Here is a 17,515-nt window from a genome sequence, read left to right as displayed (position 1 = left end):
GGGGGGGTGTTGGTGCCCCTCCAGCCAGGTACAGAAACTCCAGGTTCTCCGCGGTGTGCGAGGGGCTGTTGGCGAGCAGCGAGGCGCCTAAGATGGAGGGAGTGTGCGAGGGCAAGAGGAGGAGGGAGAAGGGCTTGTGTCTCCTTGCTGCTGGTGCCAGGGCTAAGCTGGTGTGAGAGCAGCTATGGCGGCTCCTCTCCCTCACACAACACACTCTCCTCCGCTCCTCACTTCTCCCAGACAAAGGGAGATTTAACAAGGTGGAGGAGACAGACAGACATGGGGGTGGGGGGAACACGCCTCCCAGCTTTTCAAGTCTCACCACCCACCCCTCTCCAAAAAAGGAGGGTGAGGGGGAGACGGGCTCCTCTTGTCTCTCCCCTCCCCTGCCCAAGTCTCGCCCTCCCAGGTTCACTGGGTAACCGCTGTTGTTTGTGTGAAAATCGATTGTCTGGGTTTAAAGATTGAGGGGAAACGCGCCCCCCCTCCCCAGTTTCTTTCCTTCCAGGGTGTGTGTGGGGTGGTGGTTAGGTAATGCAGGGTGTGTAGTGTGTGTGTGTGTGGTGTGGGGGGGGGGGGAGGGAGTTGGGTAAAGCACGGTGTGTGGACGGGGGTGGGGGCGCAGGCTAGTATAAGGCAAAGTGTGGGATTACTGCTTTATAATAGTGCCCCCACTAGCAGATATTTGATGACTCTTTAGGCAAGGAAGAGAAACGGAGTCTGGCGATGCAAGTTGAGAATTACAGAATGCACTGGATTTCACCGCTTGATAATATGGTTTCTAATGTGTGTGTTTTTCTTTTTCTCCTCCTCTCTTCCTCCTCCTCCTTTTTTCCTCCTCCCCATGCACACATACGCACACGCACACTCTCTCCTCAAGGCCAAAAAGGCAAGCAAAACCTGCAGCAGACGAAGGCTTTTGGGATTGTAGTGTCTGCACCTTTAGGAACAGTGCTGAAGCCTTCAAATGCAGCATCTGCGATGTCAGGAAAGGCACCTCCACAAGGTATATATATACATTAAAATATGTAGCTTTGCTTTTTATTTCTTTAATCCATAATTATTCTGTTTTGTTGATTTTACCTGCTATCTTGAAGTGGTTTCTGTATTTTATTTCCTTTAGAGGAAATAATCTCCCCTGTTCTCCTCTTAATACTGTATGTTGTTTTAAATTCTGTTTCAATGCTTAAGTATACCTTGGACACAACTGTTTTGTAGGCATGGTACTGACATGATGTTTGTTTCTATATGTTCCATTTGATGATGTAAAAAAGGCTCACTTTTTTTTAACCTTTCAATTCTGATTTGGGTGGACATTTCTCTCTGCCATTTGGGGAAACAATTTTTGTTCTGTTGGAAATATTGTTATGCATTTTGGGGGTTAAGGGAAGTAAAGAGAAATAGTTGAAACTAAAGATGCCACAGAAACAACTTTTTTTTTTATTCTTCTTGTCTTGTTGATCTTTGAATTCCTATTGTCATTTGAAATTAGTTGGTTTTCCGCAGAATTTAATGTGGAAATTATGTGGTTCTTTCTGCATGATGGAAGTTTTTTCAAGATGGTGAGACTGCCCTACTCTAGTTAAATGAGTACACATAATCACCCTCCCGACTCTTTCCCCCCCCCCACCACACACACACACACTTGGTTTTAGAAAGTTACTCTTGACAGTGTGAGTTAGGACTAGACTATGAACATGGCACTGCTTTTTTGTTTGCAAATCTCCTTTCAAATGCCTTTGACTCATTTTAATGTTTTTATATTTTGTACAAGTACATTCCTAAATTTGAGGAGTTCATATTTTTGTCTCTTTCTATTAAGGAAATATTATATTCTTATTTTTTTCAAAGTTTAGGACAGTGTTTTAAGTAAAGCTCTTTGCATGCTGAGAGACATTTTTGTCAGCAGACTGTTTCTTGAAGCCTTCTAGTGCTTTGAGTTGATTGACAAAGGAGGCTAAAAATGTATTCAATTAGTTTGTTTGTACAGTGCTTTGAACAAAAAAAAAAGTGCCTTATAAGTGCTAAGTATTTTTTTTAAATTTAGACCATGCTTTTGGGCCATTGAGCCTGTGGGTGACATGACCACTACAGCTATGTGTAGTATTATAGTACTCCACTAGGTAACTAGCATATTTTAATTATATTACATGTTGATTAAAGTGTGTGTATGCTTTACAGTAGGGTATTCTGAAAAGTGTTGAGCTACATTGTCTTATCTGAAATTGGCATATCATTAATTTAGATATAATATGAAGAACATAAAGCCATTTGCATGTGGACCTAAATCTTGTTCTGTTAGGCTCCAGTCCTGCAATTTAACCTGCACAGGTGGATCTCTGAGTCTGGGCAAAGTGCTATGGGCTTCTGTGGGATATCTTAATGGATCCATCTGCAGGGTTAAGGCCTGACTTTACTCCTATAAGTAGTCCTGTTGAAATCAGTGAGTGTAATCATGGTCATAAAGTCATAAAGTTGAGCATGTGTATAAGTGCTTGGAGGATGGGGGTCTAAATGAGACAAGGAATCCAAGTGTCGGTGGTGCATGGACTAACTTGGTGTATCTTATGAGATCTTTTCAATTTGAGCACAGTACTGATGTCCTTTTTGAGAAATGAAAATCCATATAAAACTTTTTTGAAAAGGATACATTTGAAAATATTTGTTCAGCCAGAACAATTACTCTTCCAGTTAAGAATGAAAAATTGTTTTGTAAGAGACAACTTTAGGTTAAGAAATGCTACATAAATTTGCAAATGTGATCATTGGGTCTAGAACATCGTAGAGCACTTTCCCATTAGCACTTTTTCTGGACTGCTTATTTTAATTTAGAATATATTAAGTTTTTGTGCATTTGAGTGCATTAAGTTTGTGTGCCACTGTTTGATTTATGTTGTAGAATTTGAAAGTATGTATGGTACAGGATACTCCCTAAAAAACCATAAAGTTTTGCTTCAGTGTCATTTACGAATAGTCAACTGAAAGTAGTAGTCACTGTCTGTTGTGAGTGCACTTTTGTTTGTGTGCGTATGTACAAGACCTCAGAGGTCAGAGTTCTTTATTGTGGTTTGGCTTTGAGTGTTACTGTATGTGACGTATAAGTCAATAGCTGGGAAACTCTTCAGAATCTTTTTCATAAGTGACTAAGGAAATGTAGTGGTTTATGGCTGACGATCTATTACTCAGAATACTTCTGTTTGATGACGAAATCTGTTTGAGTGATTTTATATAAATTTTATCCAGATAAAACTGTGGTTAACCTGAGATATTGGATCAGAAATTTAAGATATAATTTGACAAATTGATGTCATTTAGCCATACTTAAAGTTAGTGAGTTTCATTAATGTTTGAAGTATTTTGCTTTATATTTAAAAGTAATTTGGACAGATTTGTAATATTTTTCAGACATGAAGAGAAGCAAATGTCTTTCATCTTTAATTCTGTGCAGTTGAAATGTGCCCAGTTTCAAAAGATTTACATGGACCCAAAGTAACGTTTTTGTTTTTTTTAACCCCACAGTGAAGTCAGTGATTTGCTGTAGAATTTATTTTGGCAGATTAATGTTTTCTGATTTGTGAACTAGTTTAGACTTTAGCTAACTCTCATTGTGTACGTTTTTACAGACTTGATATAATCCTTGTCTGCTGTGTGGGAGGGGTGACTGGCTTCAGTGAGAAGTTTCACTTATTTTCTGATTTAATGTCCCTTCCCTAGGAGCCTAAAAAGGGAATTTTACATACAGATACAGTGACTTCCAAATTTGCTAATGAACAGGAAGAACCAAGATAGACTATTAATCTGTACCTGAACAGAGTTTTTTTCAGTGGACCCCATGTACATATTTAAGTTACAAAATAATATTTTTAAAATGTGTGGGGCCACATTCAGCCCGGGAGAATTCATAAATTTTATGGTTGGTTTAAACACATAACGATGTAAATTCTAGGGGGGTAGTCATAATATGCAACCATTTACTTTCACAACTTATCTTCTCACTTTTTAACTTCTAAAATTTTATCTCCCTCTACTTCAGTAAATTTATCTAGTATTGAGTGTTCTAAGGAATTTTCCGATAAACAGTAAAAGAAACAAAGGTGCAAATTACATACAATCCAACATTCATTTCAGTGAGGTGAAAACTTCAAAGCTGACTTGAGACTGAACAGTAGTAACATCAAGCCAAGTAGGCTGAGGCTTTGTCTAAACTGGGGTTTTTGTACTGGTATAGCCACATCAATGTGAACTGCTAGTGTAGGTGTGGTGCACATGTGTAAAAAGTGACTTATGCTTATCTTGGTTTCAAACCAGGGAAAGTTGCACTAGGGCAAGTCTACTTGCATCTACTAAGGGGTTTGTGCTGGTATAGCTACATGGTACCTAAAAAGAGATTAGGGCTTAAATTAAAACTTCTACTATTGGGGAGATTTGCTCAACACACACTACCCTTCCAGTATCTAATACTGCTTCAAAATGTAGAAGGAATATTTAATCTGGACATTTTAGGGCCAAATTTTGCCCCCATTGATATTAATATGAGTTGTTTATTTGAGGGCAGAGATTAGTCCATTGTTTCCACCGAGTTCTCTTAAAGGTCCAGGCAGTCCTCTCCCTTTGTTTCTATTTTGGTGTGTGCACATGTTGCATTCTCACCCAGCCCTCCCCTTCTCCTGGTCACTTCCTCCTCCAGCTGAGTGATCATACCTGAGAATCCTGCCTCTGTTCATAATTAGTTTCACACTGCTACTGGTACTCCCAGAAAAGTGGTATTTAGCAACAATATTGATCATTCTCTGGGATTTTCCTGCTCAGGTGACTGGGGAAAATGTGGGAGGGTGATGGAGAAAACACAGAATGTCTGATTGTTTTCCTAGCTTAACCCTTTAGGATAGGCTCCTTCTTTGCTTCTCTGCTCCCAAAGCAGGGCTTTTCCTATCAAGTTACAGAGATTGGAGTCTTCTCTGTACATGTGAAAAATGTGAGAGTGGAAATTTGCCATCTTATTCTTGAGAGTAAGTGACTTTTGAATAAAAGAGCAACAATTTGCCCCCTAAATACCCTGAAGAGGGTATGTGGGTTATCACTAGTATTTGTAGACACAAGGTATGCACTTGGAGATCTGATTGGATATCTTTGTTGTACTTGGGGTAATACATGTCTGATATTAGAATCTTGATCTTATCTCTCATTTCAGTATAGTATATTCATAAAACACAGATTTACAATGCTTCCCCTACATCTTTATTTGGAAACAACTGGTTATGGATCATACATAAAAGCATTTGTTACAAAATTAATAATCTGTAGTTTGGGACAAAAATCTAAATTACCAGCCTCCCTCCTTTTCTCTCCCCCCTCTCCCCCCAACTATTCCCCCCCCCCCCTTTAGAATGCATGTGGCTTCCAAGCCATTTTTGAAGGACACAAATCTCCAGCCTACCTCATTTAAAAAAACGTTTCCCTCGTTCTGTATCCAGTACAAACACATGCATCACTGTGTGGCTCTTTTTATTGTCAGTCCTGAGCTCATCGTAATAGTTGCTAGGTAGCCCAGGTCTGTTCTGGGAACGAGGGACTGAACTCTAATTGCGTCCCATTCTTTTGACTTAACGGCTGGACCGTCCTTTCCTGAAGATTTTTGTTTCACTCTATAGTCATGAGCTAGTTAGAAGCAAGCTGCTTTCATTTAGCTCTAAGTTAAGTGTCTTTCACATGTATTAAAATTCATTTGATTTTTCTACATAAGTATACTTCTATACTCTTAATATGCTACAGCTGTACCCCTGTAAAAAGGTTCTTCCTATTTTTAGCTCCCCAACAACACTGGAGTTGGCAAACCCAGTGTGATTGGGGAGCTAAAAATAGGAAGAACCTTCCACAGATCTGGCATTGTAAAGCAGAAAATATTGAATGTTCACAAACATGGCCTGAACCGCTCAGGTTTTTTTCCCAGAGCTAAAAATCCAGCATCTCTGGGAAATAACTCTGAACAGGAAGTGTGTCCTAGTTATTGACATACAAATAAGCACACCAGGAGACACCCCACGCCCCCTCCCTGGATCTTTTTAGCTCCAAGCCTTGGGCATCTGCAGTGCTACAGGTGATTAATACAGCAGGTGCCATCTGACTGGCAGAGATGTTTGTTTTCTACCTCCATTCCCTACTCCTCTCTTCCCATTTCTGAACACCTTATTCAAACAAAATAAATAGAGCTTTTGGGGTACATCTCCACTGGGAAAATGTTGAGTTTTTTACTGTTAGCTGACATGGTAAAATCCTATTTTGGACACAGCAGTCTGTTTCATGTGTTAGCAGGATGAGGTAAACACTAGGGGGAAGCTTAAAGTGTAAAAGACATAACATTATTCCTAGTGAAAACAAGACCTTAGTGGCCCCCACGGGTTAGCCCCTGCCTCCTGCTACTCCAGCGTCAGATATACACACTGTAGATTGCCCCCCTTCATCTTGGTTTGTCTCTCAAGCCCAAGTACTGAAACCAAAGCGTGCAAATAAATATATAGCTATATATAGATATCTATATATCTTTCCTCTCTTGTAAACAGGGCCTGCATCAGCTGGACACCAGCTCCCTCTGTGTGTCTATAGAGTCTTGTGCTGGAACTACGTGAAGGCAGAGGAATGCAAAGTCCCTTTCCAGGCATGCTTGCCTTAAACTGACTTGATTGTTTCACTTTCCTGTGGGTTGGTCAAAAAACTGGAAAGCTGAGCAGATTTGAGAGTGGCTTCTATGCAGTGCACCCTGAAAGATCTCTTATGTGGGCCCTTTAAATTACTGGAACCCAATCTCACGTGGACCTGAAATAGGCAGCAAGTGTACACTATACCAAGTAGTTAGGAAACTGCCAGATCCCGTCACCTCCTTAGAGCATGTCTTTTCTGCAGAATTAGCTTGGGTTCATACTTGATACTCATGCTGATAGTCCTCCAGTGCCTTCCCACAATTCCACCCTGTCTGCCCAGAAGGACAGACAAGTTCTACAATTCAGTAGGAAAGAATCATAGAGCGGCTCAGCATATTGCAGCGCAAAGAATCACGGGATGTGCCATAGTGACACACACACAGCTGAGAACAGCATCAATGAGGACCTGGTAATGGGTATAGCTTTTCAATGTGGCTGCTTACACCCAGGTTAGGCTAATCCGGGTGCTTAGACCTTAGTGCCGAACACTTGAGTTAATTTCATAGTGAAGACCTACCCTAACTGTTCTCATTTGGTAATTTACTCCTCTGCATGAAACACATAAATGTGTCACTACATATATGTTGTTAGTCATGTCACTTTCACAATGATTAAACACTCTTTTTAAAGAGAGGAACCCAATGACCTACTTTGTGGGCATTCAGCTAGTTCTGTAGGTCAGTAGGTTTCCATTCCACAATGTAGGTCACCTGGAAGGTGTGCAGCGCTTCTATAATGAGTAGCTTTTGACCTGGAACAAAATTTACCCAGGCGATGCATGCAACTTTTTTTGTAGCAGTACTAGGTATAGCTTGGTATCTGTCTTTGTCCTGTTGTTCCTTTTCCTAAGGTACGTAAAGAATTTGGGCTTTCCTGTATGGAAGCATTTTTACAAGAGGACTTATGTGGATTTTTAAATTTTATTTTAAGTATGCATATTTTAGACAGATAGGGACAACCTGTACTTATTGCTGCCTGGTTTCTATTTAGTGCTCAGCAAAATCACAGAAACAGCTATTTAATATTCTTTATATAATACACTAAGCAAATCTTCCGTATTCCAGAGGAAGGAGAAAATTGTGACATTTTTGGCTTATCTCATCTACCTAAGTCCACTCTATGGCTGTATGTGCTTACTACATCTGTCAACCTTTTGTGCAAACAAAATATTTCTGTGAACACACAACCAGTGCTCTATTCACACATCTTTAGTGCATCTATAAGCACAGCCAATCCTTTCAGTTTATTTCCTAAACACAGCATCACCCCTTCCATAAAACAGGTGCCAATTAGAAGCACATTCTGGATATTGACATGCTAATAAGCTTGTCAACCATGTCAGTTTGCATTAGAATTCTTATATTCCCAATGTTCAATTAAGGACTGAGAAAGTGGGTCTGTTTTTCCTTGTTTTCACTTTGGACTCAGCAGTGGTACCTTCAGAAAATTCTGATAAATTTTGCTCCAGCCAGAGAAATCAAAACTGACACAAACATGATAGAATTGGTTAAATACCTGCGTGCAACTCCCATTGTATCGTGGGGCATTTCCCTTTTGTCATGGGAGGTGTTGCCTGTGTTTCTGAGGCAGTGTACACACTACAATGCTCCTTTTGCCAACAAAACTCTCCTGCTTTGCAGACAAGCGGCATAGAGCTTTTTGCGGCAAAGATATATCCACAAAGTGTCAGCGTAGACACTGCGCTTGGTTATGTTGCTGTAAAATGGCCCCCAGGAGGAGTCCCACAGTGCCCATTCTGGCCACTCTGGTCAGCCGTTCGAACTCCCGTGGCCTGCAGCCAGGTACACAGGCATTTGCCCTCCCGCTTTAAAGGCCCATGAATTTTTGAAATTCCACATCCTGTTTGCTCGGTGTGGAGAGCTCACGTTCCATCTTCCCAGCTGAGCATGGCGGCTCCACGTGGCAAACACTATTCCGCTTGAAGCACACCTGAGTCATTGGATTTACTGACACTGTGGGGAGAGGAGGCTGTGTAATCCCAGCTTCACTCCAGCCATAGGAACTTTGACATCTACGGGCAAGTTTCTCATGGCCTGTTGGATAAGGGCTATGAACAGGACACGCAGCAGTGCTGTGAAAAGATAAAGGAGCTCAGGCAGGCATACCAGATGGCAAGGGAGGCCAACCATTGCTCTCGTGCTGCGCCGAAGACCTCCCGCTTTTATAAGGAATTGGATGCCATCCTCTGTGGCAACTCCACTTCCACTGCAAAGAGCCCTGTGGATACTTTGGTGAGGCTGGAGGTGGTGGACAGTGAACCTAACCCCAAGGACAAAGTCATGGACGAGGAGGTCAAGTTAGAGGACGATGTGGATCACATGGCAGGGTCGTCTGGTGGCACGGCGAATCAGGAGCTCTTTTCCACTCTGGAGGGTCTAGCTAGTCCCAACCGTCTGTCTCTGGCATGCATGATGCAGGAGAGGAGAACTCTGGTAAGTGATCTTTTTGAGCTGATGCTCGATTATATGAGATAGAACTGTCCTTTATATTCTAGAAGTGGGTGAAGGGACTGAAATGTACAAGACTAGCTGTGTTTGAGTGTGCTCCACATTCCTTTGTGCAACTAAGCAGCGCGGCAGAACAGCAGTCTGTTAATGCACACTGAGATTTCATGGGACTCCTCCAGAGAGATCTCTAGGAAACTTTCCTGGAGATACTCACCAATCCTCTCCCAAAGGTTCCTTGGAAGAGCTGCTTTGTTCCTTCCCCCATTGTAAGAAACTTTCTTGCGCCACTCAGCAATCACTTGTGCAGGGACCAAAGCAGCACACAGGCGAGCAGCATAGGGTCTGAAGCGGAAAGCGTGCAGGAGATGCATCCTTGCTTACCCTCAGGAGTGAAATATCGGCTTTAATGACCCCTGCATGTGGAAAATGGTGGCAGAATTTACAATATTGTCCCTAGTCGCCTGCACTGATGACCTTAAAAAAACCACCTAGACCCTTTGTCCCATCTTAAATGTCCAACTCCCACGCAAGCAGAACTCACCATGTTTAGGGCATTCACAGAGATGTGTGCTTGCAAAGGGACAGTGAGAAAGTGATTTGTATGTAAAAAGATGTGTATTTTACTATAATGATTCAATGCTGTGTGTGAACTAACAATCATGCTTCTGTGTATTGTTTCTTGTGCTTCTGCAGAGGTATAGGGTAGGGGTTCTCAAACTTCATTGCGCCACAACCTCCTTTTGATAATAAAAATTACTACATGACCCCAGGAGGGGGGACCAAAGCCTTAGCCCCATCGCTCCAGGGGGCCAAAATCCGAGCCCAGCTGCCCTGGCAGGGAGGGCCAAAGCCTAAGCCCCATGACCCCGGGTTGGGGTGGGGGACCCAAAGCCCAAGGGCTTCAGCCCTAGGAGAGGGGCTGTAACCTGAGCCCTGCCACCCAGAGCTGAAGGGCTTTGGCCCCGGGTCCCAGCAAGTCTAACACCAGCCGTGGTGACCCTATTAAAATGGGGTTGTGACCTACTTTGTGGTCCCAATCCACAGTTTAAGAACCACGTGTGTAGGGGGTTCAGAGGCCACACCGGCAGAACACCTCTGCCAGATAAGGAAATGACCAAAGCGGTGCAAGGAGGACATGTTCCGAGAGGTGTTCCAATCCTCAGAGGCCGAAAAAAGAGAATGCAGGGAGGAAAGACAGAACAGAAAGGAGAGAGAAGCGCATTGTTAAGGGCCGGGAGTGGATGATAAAAGTGATGGAGGAGCAAACAGAGATGTTGAAGTCCCTAATCATGCTCCAGGGAGAACACGTGTGCCCCCTCCCCCAATACCCCTGGGGGCGATACCGAACTGCTTTCCATGCCCTTCCCAAACTCCTCCTTGCAACTTCCTGGACCATCTCAGTACTCCATTCACTCCACCCCTTCGGACAGTTTCCAAAATGATAGCTGGACTTACACACAGCTATGAGAGCCTATACTGCCCCTGACTGTTATCTCCCTTCCCATCAAACCTTGTGTGTGTGTGTGTGTTGTTAATTGTTATTTAATAAAAACAAACTCTGAAATATAACCAATCTTTGTCTCCTACACATGGTGATTTCTGATGGTAGTAATACATAGTATCAGTTCGATCATTTTCTGACTATAAATCCCGGTCAGGAATCCTCACAATTTTCATGCAAGGTGGCAAGTTAACAAAGCATGGCAGAGTGCTGTATAGAAAGATATGTTACTGGTGGTCATTATAAAAATGTTGTTTCAAAGCCTCCCTGATTCAAATTCAGCAGCCAGGCGATCTGCCTCCATGCTCCACAGCAGGGGAAACTTTTCACCCTTAGCCTCACAAATATTATGGAGCATGCAGCAGGCTGCTATGACGATGGGAATGTTTTCCTCATTTAGATCTAACCTGCCATAAAGACAGCGCGAGCACGCTTTTAATCTTCCACTATCATTCTGCACCTGCTCAGCCTATTGTTGAAGCGCTCCTTGCTGCTGTCCAGGTTTCCCATGTAAAACTTCATGAGCCATGGGAGTAAGGGGTACTCTGGGTCTCCCAGGATCACTATGGGCATTTCAACATCCTCCACAGGAATCTTCTGGTCTGGAAAGAAAGTCCCTGCTTGGAGCTAACAGCCAGTGTTCCTGAAGATGCGTGCATCATGCACCTTTCTGGACCACCCTGCGTTGATATCAGTGAAATGACCCCAGTGTTCCACCAGCTCCTGCAGTACCATAGAGAAGTAGCCCTGTCTGTTGACGTATTCCATTGCAAGATGGTCTGGGGCCAAAATTGGGATATGTGTGCCATCTATCGCCCCTCTGCAGTTAGGGAATCCCACTGCTGCAAAGCCATCCTCTATTTCACGCACATTCCCCAGAGTCACTGTCCCTCATAGCAGGATGCCCCGCACACTTGCGTTACCGCAGCCCCAGCAGTTGATTTCCTGACTCCAAACTGATTCGCGACAGACCGGTAGCAGTCTGGAGTCACCAGGTTCCACACAGTGATAACCACATGCTTCTTCACTGCTAGGGGATCTCTGTTTTTGGTGTCTTTGTACCGCAGTGCTGGCGCTAGGTCTGAACACAGTTCTAGGGAGGTGGCTTTCTGCATCCGGAAGTCCTGCAACCACTGCTTCTCATTCCAGACCTGCATAACAGTGCAATCCCACCGCTCAGTGCTTGTTTCCTGAGCCCAAAAGCAATGGTCCACTGTGTTCAGTTGCTCCATGAATGCCAAAAGTAATCTGGTGATGTTTTTTCCATGGCTGCAGCAGGTCAGGAACTCTGATTCCTGTTCAGATTGGGAACTCATGATATACTGCATGACCAACCGCGATGTTTTTGTAACTGTGACCACAACAGTAGAGAGCCATGCGGATCCATCTTTTCAGACAGAGATGGCGAGTGCACAGTAAACAGGAGCCATTGAAAAATGCTGTGAAACATAGTTGGAAAACCATAGAATGCTGGGACAGAAAGAACTACATCATTGGATGTTGAACCTACGCCCATGATGCACTATGATCCACTCTGCCTTCCCACAACTCCTAGCTGCAGAAGGTGGCAAGTAGCACAGTGGGATAGCTACCCACAGTGCACTGCTCTCACTGTCCATGGTAGAGCACCAAGAGTGGATGTGCACCACCGACAGAAGGAGCATAGTGTGACCATGCACAAGTGGTGTAATTATACCGTTTTTTGATTGTCGGTTTAACTTGCGTCAACAAAACTCTGTAGTGTAGACAAGGCCTGAAAGTAGAAGTGGGCCCGGTGTGTCCATGGTCAGCATTCTTTTCACAAATGATTGTTGCTAGGAATACTTGAGATAAGGATATATCTACAGTAAAGGCAAGGAACTTGTGGTACTCAGGAGATGACCTGGGTTTGATCCCTGATTCTGCTAGGGCTTGTCTTCACATAAAGCGCTATAGCTGTGCAACTGCACCAGTGCAACCATGCTGCTGTAGCACTTCGGTGAAGACGCTCCTACACCAACGGGATAGCTTCTCTTGTCGGCATAGTTAATCCCGCCCCCGAGATAGCGCTGATTTAACCCCCTGAGTAGATGGTATAACTGTGTCGCTCAGGGGTGTGGATCTTTCACACCCCTGAGTGACGTAGTTATACTGATATAGGTCTGTAGTGTAGACCTGGCCCTAGTCTTCCTTCCTGCCTTTGCCTCTGTACAATGGTGATAACTGTCTATGTTACAAGGGTGTTGAGGCTTAATATTTGTAATGCACTTTGAGATTCCCAGCTTGGAATTCCAATAGAAGCACAGGATTTTTTTAAATTTTTGAGCTGATCACATTTCTGACAGATATGAATTTAGATTACTATGTATCTGATCAAAGTTTATAATTTATGGTGTTTTGATGGGAAGCCTCCACTTTTAGGTAAATGTAGCAATGTATTTTCTTTATCTCCTTTACTGCCATTCTTAATTTGAGATTATTGAAATCCCCAAGAATCCTTTTTACAACTTGTGTTCAAATATGCACACAAGTTTTAGCTGCTTTAAAGCCCATAGTATCCTTTTGGACTATTTTTTTTTTTTTTTTAGCTTGCTCCACTTCTTGTAATGCACAGAAGGTAGTTTGCATTCTACTTAGGGACAAACAATGAATAAATGCTTAGACTTGTGGGTCTTTCACCAAGCAGGACTATATTCTTCAGTATTTAAGAGTTATGATAGATTTCTTTGTAGCATGCAAAAGTGCTGAATGACGTGTATTATCTTGCCTATGATAAAACTGTCATCTTCAGATTTATAGTGGGTAAACATGTGACTGAGTAGAATTCGAAATACTGTTTATTTTCTGAACTAAGTTGGTGGCTTCATTTGTCTGGGGTTGACCTATATTGGGAGATGTTACATAAAATATTCAGACATAACAGGCAGAGTAATTTAACCATTTTATTCATTCTAACAGATTTGGTTAGGAGATGTAGATGGACCAGGATTAATTTGTTTGAATTATTTTACAAAAGTTCTGCAGGTTTGGAAGTTGGGACCATCAGCTGCTCTATGTTGAAGGCAGACTAGAGGTCTAATCCTGCTCCTTGTTAAACCCGTGACAAAATTTGCAATGACTTTAGTGAGTGTAGGGTGGAGGACTACATGAATATAAAAATGTTCTATATGTGGTTAATAGTAAAGTAATATAAATTCTCCTACTTTTATATTTCCCTCTCAGTCCTATCTTTAGTGGCCATCAAGGTAATGTAATATCCAGTGCATTCTGAGCCTACGTGAAAAGAGCAGTTTAAAAATGTCAGGGGATCAACTAGTCTTTTCTTAATTATCCCCAATTTACCATTTGCTAATTAGTTGAGATCAGATGTGAAGGGTGAATATAATTCTATATAGATTAATTTATGTACAAAGTGTTTTACTCCCTGTTTGTAGCTGTGTAAAATCCAGATGCATATGAGGGCATATAACTTTATTTATTCTTAGTTGAACAATGCATTCACGTATGCTCAAGCTCTTGAAGCTGTGTTCTGAGATTCTGCTCAAATATTTGGATCTAATTATTTGAGCTGCTGTATCTGGCATTCTTATTCTGAAAATACATGCACTGTTTTTTTTCTGAAGCAGCACTGAACACTTTCTCTTCCTGAGATTTCAACAGAAGAGGCAATATATTGATGGATGATGGCCCTGTGATGGAGTCAATCAGCCAGTGTAGTCATTTGTCTCCTGGGGATACTGGGATGGAGCACGGCATTTGCTGTTGCGGGGAGGGGTGTTCCTCTGTGATGTTAATATAGTGTAGAAACTTTGCTATCCCTTTGCTGCTATTATGTGTTTCTCTAGGCCCTTTGGAAAAAAGTTTCATTTTCCTATTTTCATTTTTTAAATATAGTAAGAGTGGGTGTAGTGCTCAGTTTAATAACATATTTAATGAATCTTATTGAAATGCTCTTAAGTAGAGGCAAGACTATGTCACAAACAAATATTTCTAACAAATGTTTAAGTCCAAAAGTTGCAAACCTTCCTTTGTTTGTGACATGTGATGTCCAGGTTTTAAACTGCTTTTATACACTTAATTTAAGAATAAATTTGAGGATTCCAGACCGTTTTAGATCAGAGGTAGAATGTAGAAGGAGGAAGGCTATTTTTAAAAATACTTTCAATATTTTATTTCAAGTATTAGCAGTTTTAGAATTTATGGCCAGGTATTGCTATAAACATAGAAAATAAAGCAGGAGTATTTGTCTCTTTAAAATATGTGACTACAGCTAACGGCTTGTCAATAAGTTGTATTTAACGTTTCAATGAAACATGCATTCTGCTTATATAGTAAAGTTATAGTATTCAAATTGCAAACATCCATATCGGAGAACAGCTGAGTCCCCATAAAGCTTTATTGTGTCACTAAGAATTGTTGACATGTAACGCTAGTAATCTAGTCCAGTAAGGAATTATTTTTAAACTGAGCATACTCAGATTGGTGGAAACTGAAACAGAAAAAATGGAATAAGGTCATATCTTTTAAAACTTTTCTCCCTCCCAACCTGCACCCACCCAAAAATGTATAATGTAAATTGCTTATTTAAAGCTTTTGAATATTCAGGGTTTTTTTTTCTTTATAAACCCAGCGTGGTTTATAAGCAACATTTTCCAAAGCGGTTTTACTGGCAAGTTAATTACAAATAGCTTAACGTTGGGTGTTGGACGTAAGGAAGGACATCACAAATTAACTGCACATTTTCCCGTTGAGACAAATCATATCAGTTTCAAGAATGTAATGGGACACAGGTTATCTGATTGATTTGTTTATTTTTACGGACAGTTTAAAATACTGGAACATCAGAAAAACAAGGTAATGAACTTATTTTGGTGCCTTTTCTATAAATGATTAAGATCAGGGCTTGAAAACCAGACTCTTATTAGCCCGAGTTAGGAATCAAAGAAAGGGAACCATCCAGCAAGATGTGGGGCAACATAGAGGTGAGCGGCCTAGTGTATCCCTTTGGCTGCTTTGAAGCCTGCATGGAGCAGGAGGGGATGGGGATGTTGGTTGGTTGGTTGAGATTGGATGTTTTCCCAAGAGTGCAGTTTCCAAGACCCCAGTCTAGGGCTCACCTTTCACAGTAATTCTGACTTGCAGCTGCCAGATAAATACAAAGAAGGGATGCATCTTTTATTTTGAAACTTCCTGATGCCTTGTGAGAGGGAGTCTCTGTCCTGTCAGCCCAACCTTTGCAACTTTGACTGGCTGCAAAAAATGTGTTCTTGGAGAAGCTTGCCACTCATTCGCCTTTCTCTCCGTCAGCCCCACCTTCCTCCGCCCCACCAAAGAAAACCAAATCACCCACGCTTTTCTATTGTTCTATGAACAACTTCAAAATAGCAGAGTGAAAATGACATGTCCTATCCCTTATTTGAGTAGTTGTGAAACTGATCTGATTTTTGTTAGTTTCACTTTGCTGAGGAAAAGCTTCCTGTTTGCCAATGGTCAATGCATTTTTCATGGCGTGACAAAACTTTCTTCAAAGAACAAATAGGGGCATACAGCGGATGATTAAATCAGCCTTCTAGGTCAAAGAACTGCTATTATAATGGAGCCTGACAGAACTCGTTTTCAATCATGGTGGGTTAGAGCTGGAGTAGTTTTTCGTGGTGGATTCAGCTTATCACCCAAACTATTTACTGTCAGGTTCACATTTGCTGTAACAAAGCATACTAGAAAGCTTTGTCAGATGTGAGCTTGAGTTATTGACTCATGACACTGCATTTATTTGTTTAAACTTTGTTGTTGTTTTATTTTCAAATCTTGTTTATCAACCTCTTGCACCTTGTACCATTACAAGATATTAGAAACTTGCTATGATTAAAGGTCTTGAGAACATGACCTATGAAGGAAGGCTGAAAGCATTGGGTTTGTTTAGTTTGGAAAAGAGAAGACTGAGAGGGGACATGATAGCCGTTTTCAGGTATCTAAAAGGGTGTCATAAGGAGGAGGGAGAAAACTTGTTCACCTTAGCCTCTAAGGATAGAACAAGAAGCAATGGGCTTAAACTGCAGCAAGGGAGGTTTAGGAAAAAGTTCCTAACTGTCAGGGTGGTTAAACACTGGAATAAATTGCCTAGGGAGGTTGTGGAATCTCCATCTCTGGAGATATTTAAGAGTAGGTTAGATAAATGTCTATCAGGGATGGTCTAGACAGTATTTGGTCCTGCCATGCGGGCAGGGGACTGGACTCGATGACCTCTCGGGGTCCCTTCCAGTCCTAGAATCTATGAATCTATTAATATATTTTGGGTATATTCTATTGGATATCATTCATCGGGGATTAGTGTAAAGGTAAACCCAACTGCCTCAAATGAAGAGCAGACCAAGGGGAGGAGTTTGTTTCCAAAGTATCTTGATGTCTTGGGGGAAGTCCTGCCTAAAAAGACAAGGGCTGAAAATTTTGCATGTATGAGAAGGCCAACTATCCAAAGACCTCTGATTTTTGTGTGTGTGCTTCCCTCCCCCCGTTTCTTCCTTCCCTGCTCTCCCTCCCCTACAGCAGGAGAGTATAAACACTGGCAAAAGAAGATAGGAGAGTTTAACAAGAGTATTAGTCGGATTAGTTGCTTGGTCTTAATGTTAATGAGCTACAGCTTGGGAGGCTCAAGAGCGGGATTGGTCAGAGCTAAGAGCTTGAAAGTAGGAGTCAAGAATGAATATTTCTGGATCTTCTATTAACTTGCTTTGACATTAGTCGATTGCCTAACTTCTTTTGTGCTTCAGTTTATCTATCTGCAGAACAAGTCACAAATGGCTGCTGTGTGCTTTGTTTAATGTTTGTAAAGTGCTTTGAGATCCTCAGTCTCCCCCCCCCTTCCCCCT

The 17,515-nt window shown here is 41.9% G+C and overlaps 1 protein-coding gene across 1 annotated transcript in view; it reads left to right on the top strand.

Moving 5' to 3' along the window:
• The first annotated feature begins 932 nt into the window (after positions 1-932).
• Positions 933-17,515, top strand: part of RYBP (RING1 and YY1 binding protein) — a 73,658-nt gene continuing 57,075 nt past the window's right edge. Inside the window, exon 1 of the mRNA XM_026650399.1 lies at positions 933-1,006. The gene's annotated coding sequence lies outside the window, so the exon portion shown is untranslated. The remainder of the gene's footprint in view (positions 1,007-17,515) is intronic.

Source organism: Terrapene carolina, unplaced genomic scaffold (assembly GCF_002925995.2).
Source record: "Terrapene carolina triunguis isolate 2854851 unplaced genomic scaffold, T_m_triunguis-2.0 Scaffold89, whole genome shotgun sequence".
Taxonomy (NCBI): domain Eukaryota; kingdom Metazoa; phylum Chordata; order Testudines; family Emydidae; genus Terrapene; species Terrapene triunguis.
Note: the sequence above shows the minus strand (reverse complement) of the source record. Positions and strands in the feature narration are given on the sequence as shown.